The following is a 7,731-nucleotide window of genomic DNA, read 5'->3' on the forward strand; positions in this document are numbered from 1 at the left end:
TCGGACCCTCGGAAGAGCCTCCTTATTACGCACAAAAAATGAATACTCCCCCGGCTAGCTGGGACCCACCTTGCTGGAAGGCTGACTTGTGGGCCTAATAAGTTGACGGGGACGAAGGGCTTTGTCAACTTAGTCAATATGAACGATTCTAGCTCCAGTGACCGTACGATGTCCATCCAACGGCCGTAGTGCTTCTTCAACCTCTGGTCTTCTTGCTCCAGCCGACCAAAGCAGCGCCGGTCGTGCCGCATGCTCCCGCCTCCTGTGGCCGGCTGTGCTACCGCAGAGGCCTCACCGCCCCCTACTATTCCCACCGCTGGCCAGGCCCTGCAGCTGAACCAGTGAACCATCGAGTCCTCTCCGTGCGGGCTTCCACTGCCGCGTCGTCCCCTTCCTAGGCCTCGCCGTCGTCCACCACCATGGTGCTCTCCGCGTGGGGTGGTCAACATGGTCAAGGGCTGTACGTGGAGAGGCTGACAGCTGGGTCCACGGCCACAGCCCAGTTTTTTTGTGATTTGCCTAGTAAGTTGCTTTGTCAGGCCTCTTGGACTACAAAACTTTCAAGACGAGGAGAGCTTTCATTCGGCTAGACGAGAAAATGGCCCATCAGTAATGAGAAATGGGTTGTACATTTTTAAAACACATCAAACCGGCAATTAGTTCCAAATATCTTTTTTCATTTCAAGATTTTAAATTACATTAATTTTTATGCATGGAGAATTTGTTGGATTTTATATTGATATACATTTATTTTCAAAAATCAATTTGAATGTGAGTCGAAATTTCGGGATTAAAAACAGTTCTGACCGCACCGAAATATGCAAAATTTCGTATAATTTTTTAAGCGTTGCCACAATATGGGCTGTAATGCTAACAAAAAGAATACGGGCTCCAAAAAAAACCTTAAGAATTAGCAAATGGGCTGTAAATTATTAGAAATAATGGCAGATGGGTTGTATGCTGTTTTCCACAGATTTGAGGATTTCCTAAAAAAAGGTTGACACACAAGCACTGATTGTTGGATGTCCATCCAACGGCCGTCATGCTTCTTCAATCTCTGCTCTTCCTTCTCCAGCCGCTCAAACAAGCACCGGCGGGACTGCTTGCTCCCTCCTCCTCGCGACTGGCTATGCTGCCGCGCAGGCCTCGCCGCCCGACTGTACTCCCATCGCTGGCCTAGCCATCCCTCTACTCACCCACAACTGCTATTATTCTCCGGCGACGGCAGACGAACCAGTAAACCCTCGTACAGTCGTACTCCCCTCCGAGTGGGAAACAACTGCTGAGTCTTCCCTGCCTCCGTGTCATCCCCTTCCTAGGCCTCGCCATCGTCCACCGCCCTGGTGCTCTCGGCACGGTGTGGTCAACGTGGTCAAGGAACGACTTCCATCGGACGTGGACTGTACGTGCAGAGGCTGACAGCTGGGTCCACGGCCGCAGCAAGGAAGTACCTCCTTATTATGCGGAAAATAATGATTCCTCCACCTGACAGCTGGGACCCACCGGACGGGCCACTGTATTTCGCGAAAAAAACATTTCCCCCTGACTGCTGGGACCCACCAGCTACATCTTCGCACGCAAGGAAGTGCGTTCGGGCAAAAAAAACGATTCGCCCCCTGACTGCTGGGACCCACCAGCTACATCTTCGCAGGCAAGGAAGTGCCTGACAGTCGGGACCCACCTGGTCGAAGCGTATGTAGCGTTGTCATTCTGGTCACGAACGTGTACGTACATACTGGTCGATGTAGAGGCGCGCACGTGTCATAGTAGAGGCGTGCACGTGTCGTAGTAGAGGCGCGCACGTAGCATGTACACGTACGTACAGCGGCCAGGGTGCAAGAAAGAAAATACGGCCACGTATGTGTACATACGGGCGGGGTCTCGAATGCCTACTCGCGCATACGTACGGCGAGGGCTCATGTACATGGCTGGGTCGGAACGGAGAATGTCACATCCCTAGCTTCTGGTGCTGTCTAGTGTTGCATCTTGCTTGCATCATGTTTAAATTTTTGAAACTTGAACTGAGGAATTTTGGAAGCCTCAAAACTTAAATAAAAGAGGGGCAAAGAACCCTGGGAAAATGCATTCAATGTTCCAAAATGGCCTTAAATAATGTTGGTTATATTTTGGCAAGGGTTTTGCACCAAACCAAAAATAATGAACATTTTGAGGAATATTTTGAGCACTGAATTTAAATCATTATTGTATTTGAATTTGGAATTATATTCATAATATATGGGATATATTTTCAAATAACTCTGAAATGCTTTATGTGCTGTTGGAAAAGTCCATCTAGCAAATAAAAATATTCAGAGGAGTTTTTGGCATTGTTTGAATTTGTTTAAATTCAAAACAATGCCAAAACAAATTTAAAAATAGAAAACAGAAATATAAAAAAAAGAGAGAGAGAACCCACCTGGACTTACCTGGTGCTCACCTCTCAGCCCAGCCGGCCCAGCTCCTGTGCGGCCCAGCCCACCAGGCGTCCCCCCCCCCTGTCGTCTTCCTCCCCTCGCCCCGAAGCAGCTCGGTGGCGAGCGCTGGCGATGCCCTGGCCACCTCCTGCTTGCCACCGAGGCGCCCCCGACGCGTCTGGAGACGCCCCGCAACCCCCTCTGCCTCTCCCCTCACTCTCTGTTCTCTCCCTCGCCCTCTAGCTCCTTCCCCAAGTGCGACCGAACGCAGCCGCCGACGCCTTCGCCGTAGCTGCAGCCACCGCTACCCCATCGCCCCTCTGTTGTGCCCACGAGCTCCGCGACGTCGCCCTCGACCCCCTCTCCGAGCCACGTCCCGCCAGAAGCTCTGTTGCATCTCCAACGCCGCCGTTTCTGACCTCGGGTGCCGGTGATCCCCTCCGTCGATTCGCCGGACCCCGTGCCTCCCCTGCCTCGCCAGCAGCACCAGAAGAACCGCGGTGAGCCGCTGCATCGTTTCCCCCATGCCTCGTTGCATAATTCGCCCCCTAGCCGCTCCCTCCACCGGAGCCGAGACGCTCCGCCGCACGGGCTCGTCGCCGGTGAAGCTCCGGTGACCTTTTGGTCCCACGCATGCGTCCGTTGCACTCGTTGCGTCCCGTAGAGTAAAACTAGCGCGACAACCGTCTTGTTTGCACACCGCAGCAACGGTCCCGCGAACCCCCGAGCTCCGGCCGCCGCCGGGGTCGATGCCGCGCTCAACTCCGGCCACCCCACGCCCTCTCGTGGGTCCCCCTAGATGCGCGGGAGCACGGGCTCACTCCTGGTGCCCTCAGCGCAACCAGCCGCGGGCCGTAGCGCCGTCCCGAGCAACTCCGGCGAGCTCTCGCCGTCGCCGTGGTCGCCGGCGTCACTTGCTGACGTGGCTGGCTTAGTTAGCCACTAATCACCGCACCGTGTCACTGACACTGGGCCCCACGCCTTAATTAATCTTAGTTTATTTTCTGTTTAGTTTAGTCTAATTGCAGTGGCCCCACGCGTCAGTTTTGACCGTGCTGACGTGGCCGTTGACTGGGCCCACCCGTCAGCGGCACTAAGCAGCCCCAGTCACTGACCAGTGGACCCCACTGGTCAGGTTTGACCAGCAGCAGCGTCTGTTGACCTGCTGACGTCATAGTGACGCAATGCTGACGCAATTATGTTTTCTGGATTTATTTTTATTCAGAAAATTCCAGAAAATGCCTAAAACTTCTAAAAATCATAGAAATTCAACCGTAACTCCAAATTAAATAATTTATATATGAAAAATTATCAGAAAAATTCAAGGAATCCATCTGTACCATTTTCATGCATGTTAGAACAACTTATATCTGCTGTTTAGCACAAACCAATTAAATGGCATTTGAATATCCACATATGGAGTTTGAATTTGAATCTTGGATTCAAACCAACTTCATTTAATCTGGTTTTAGGTGCATTAGCCCAAAACACATTCATATTGCCATGTCATGAGCATGCCTCATATTGTGCATTGCATTGATTGTATTTCTTCCTTGTTGCCGGTATCTGTTCCCTCCCGGTAGACGATGTTCCGACGTTGTGATCGTTGACACTGATGAAGACTCAATGTTATCTTCAGAAGTGCCAGGCAAGCAAAACCCCCTTGTTCATTCCGATAAAATCCCACTCTCTCGCTCCTGCTCTCTTTTACTACATTAGGACAACAACGATTCATCTGTTACTTGCTGCGGTAGCTAAACCCCTTTATCCTCTGCATGACCTGTCATTCCACAGTAAATAGATGAAACCCACTAGCATGAGTAGGAGTTGTTTGAGCCCTGTTGTGCCTACTCATTCATGCTTGTTTGTCATGCCTGCTACTGCTTAGAGTTGAGTCAGGTCTGATTCATCGGGGATGAATCAGAGGCGTGTGAACATGTCCTACTGTGTGTGAGCTAAGTGTGTGAACACGATTTGGTAAAGGTAGCGGTGAGAGGCCATGTAGGAGTACATGGTGGGTTGTCTCATTGCAGCCGTCCTCAGGAACTGAGTTCTGTGTTTGTGATCCATGATTCAGCTACTACCACGCATTGGGCCCGAAACCAATGGACCCTCTCGGCTTCTTGATCACCCTTGTCCTCTGTCCAGGAGTTGCAAGTAGTTTCTGGTGTTTGTAGTATGCTGGAGGCCGTGGGCAGCGCTGACCGGAGGGGTGGGCTGTGATGCGGTAGGCACGTGGCACGGTGTACCGGGCGCCCGTTTGGTGTCTCGGGAACCCTGTTCACATCGTTTGGAGCTGTGAGCGAAACTCCGGCCGGATCTCCTCATGGATGGAACCCGAATAGGCGATAAACCTGGACTAGAGACTTGAGTGTTTAGGTAGGCCGTGGCCGACACCCACGTTGGGCTTCAGCTTGAAGGTTGCCGAGTACATGTCGTGTAAACGGCGGTAAGTGGTGAGAGGGTGTGTGAAGAAGTACACCCCTGCAGGGTTAACATCATCTATTCGAATAGCCGTGTCCGCGGAAAAGGACTTCTGGGTTGCTTATATCAGTTCATAAACAAGTGAAAGTGGATACTCTAAAATACGCAAGATACGCGTGAGTGCTATGGATGGCGTTCTCGTAGGGAGACGGGAGCGGATCCATAGTGGTGTATTGATATGGTGAATTGTGGACTCGTGTGCGCCACCTCAAAGAGTTACTTGCAGTCGTAGTTCAGGATAGCCACCGAGTCAAAGCTGGCTTGCTGCAGTTAAACCCCACCATCCCTTTGTTGATAATGATGCATATGTAGATAGTTCTGATGTAAGTCTTGCTGGGTACATTTGTACTCACGTTTGCCTATTTTATGTTTTTGCAGAGAGACTTCAGTCTCACTAGTAATTTCGCGTGATCTTCGACGTTTAGCTTGTTACCTCAGCTACGATCTTGTGCCTCGGCAGGATTGGTAGATAGTCAGGCTTCTCAGCCTTTTTCATTTATAGATGTCTGTACTCAGACATGATAGCTTCCGCTTGTGCTTTGTTTTGTATGCTCTGAATGTTGGGTCATGAGACCCATGTTTGTAATATCTCGCTCCTCGGAGCCTATTGATAAATTACTTGAGTCATAGAGTCATGTTGTGATGCCATGTTGTATTTGCACATATCGAGCATATTGTGTGTATGTTATTGAAATGCTTGGTATGTGTGGGATCTGACCATCTAGTTGTTTATCTTTAGTAGCCTCTCTTACGGGGAAATGTCTCCTAGTGTTTCACTGAGCCATGGTAGCTTGCTACTGCTCCGGAACACTTAGGCTGGCCGGCATGTGTCCTTCTTCGTTCCTGTGTCTGTCCCTTCGGGGAAATGTCACGCGATGAATACCAGAGTCCTGTTAGCCCGCTACAGCCCGGTTCACCGGAGTCCTGCTAGCCCAGTGCTACAGCCTGGATTCACTCGCTGATGACCGACACGTTCGATGCTGGGTGATGGATGCCTGTCCCTATAAGTCTGTGCCACTTTGGGTTTACGACTAGCCATGTCAGCCCGGGCTCCTTATCATATGGATGCTAGCGACACTGTCATATACGTGTGCCAAAAGGCGCAAACGGTCCCGGGCAAAGGTAAGGCGACACCCGTGGGAATACCGTGCGTGAGGCCGCAAAGTGATATGAGGTGTTACATGCTAGATCGATGTGGCATTGAGTCGGGGTCCTGACAGCGTTGGTATCAGAGCTTGACTGCCTGTAGGTTACCAAGCCAAACTGGTCGAAGTTGAGTCTAGAAATTCTTTAGTTGTATAAGGGAATTGATTGTGGGATGGAACGTAAGGCTCTTTTACTCCTTATACCTCATGCCCTTCTGATCTGAGTCATCTTATCTTTCCTACGGGGTTAAGGAACTAGGTCTTCTCATCTATCTATCAGGATCACGTGTTACTAATCCGTATATTTATAAATTGTTGGATTTAAGCTTGAGTTCAGTTTCTACTACTTCCGTATGTTAATTGTTGATCTCGAAACCTTGATATTGTGCTTCTGAGTGGTTATGCCACCATTTTTGCGAATGTCTCAAATCCTTTCTGAGCATTTACAGCCGTTATGCTGTCCGAGTCATCCCAGGTTTCTAAGTAGTCTGATGCATTTGCAAATCCTTTCTTCCCGTTTCAATGTTCCTTTGGGCCAGATTAACCACACTAATCGGTGAGTTGAGGTACTCTGTTGCCTCGACAAATATGTTGGAGATATTATTATGACCCTAGGTGTCCTAGGGGATCATCTAGTAATTTAGCCATGATTTGTGTTTCCAGTGTGATGATTCTGGCCATCATTCTCGAAAGCATCCCGTGATGCCACTTAGTAGTAGGTATTCTACTCCTTGGGCTTTGAACCCGAGATTCACTCTACTTACCTCATGTTGATAGTGTTTGCTAGTTCCTTTAGGTTATTAGTAACCTTTGCATTAGTCCTTGATGTTCGTGGTATTCCTTTCTTCCAAATACTATGAACCGCTTATGGCAGAAGTTCCTCGTTGAACTGAACGATCACAACCAGAGTGCTCTTGATGAGTTCTCCATTATATATTGTGGCTCTGCCAGTTCTACCTTTCTGCATGGGTTATCCGGAAGAATTATGTTGAACTTGGTTCGACATACTAGTCTATGCATCCACAACTCAGAAAGTTATATGTTCCTTTGAGTTGTCCCTCTTTAGTTGTCTACTGACCTTCATCTATCAATTGATAGTCAAGAGTATGCGTGCGTTCGTTTATCGATGCCTACTACTTTTGTGGTCCGTCAAGCCATTCTATCGCGGAATGACTAGGAGAAACAAACTCCAGTACCTCATCCATATCTAGGATTGGGTCAAAGTAGTTGTATTCCGCAGATCAAATGCCAATCCAGCTTTTGGTTCTGTTCTACCTTGGAGTATTACCTTATTCTATATCGAGATTGTTATAGGAATTGCACACCATCCTATGAACTCTTGGTACAGTGATACTTCTCACCATCATTAGTCATTCCTCGGCCCTCGTGTTGATGCAACCGGAATACCGACAAATGAATTGTGATGTGTGAAATCAATACTCCCAGCAATCTCGTTGCTTGGTAGTTAAAGGACAATAATTTCATTCTTAGCATGTTGATTTTTGAATCATCCTTCTAAGACTGATCGTGCTACCTAGTCCTTATTTCGGTGCACCCTTCGTTTAATGAGTTAGGATCTTGTCAAGTCCTCACTCATTTGATCATATCGTCTTGCCCTCAAAAGCGAGATTGTTCTCAAGCTTAGTAACATACCGGTGGTTCGTGATTTTCCGAATATCTTCTCGGGA

This window comes from Triticum dicoccoides, chromosome 7A (assembly GCF_002162155.2).
Source record: "Triticum dicoccoides isolate Atlit2015 ecotype Zavitan chromosome 7A, WEW_v2.0, whole genome shotgun sequence".
Classification (NCBI taxonomy): domain Eukaryota; kingdom Viridiplantae; phylum Streptophyta; class Magnoliopsida; order Poales; family Poaceae; genus Triticum; species Triticum dicoccoides.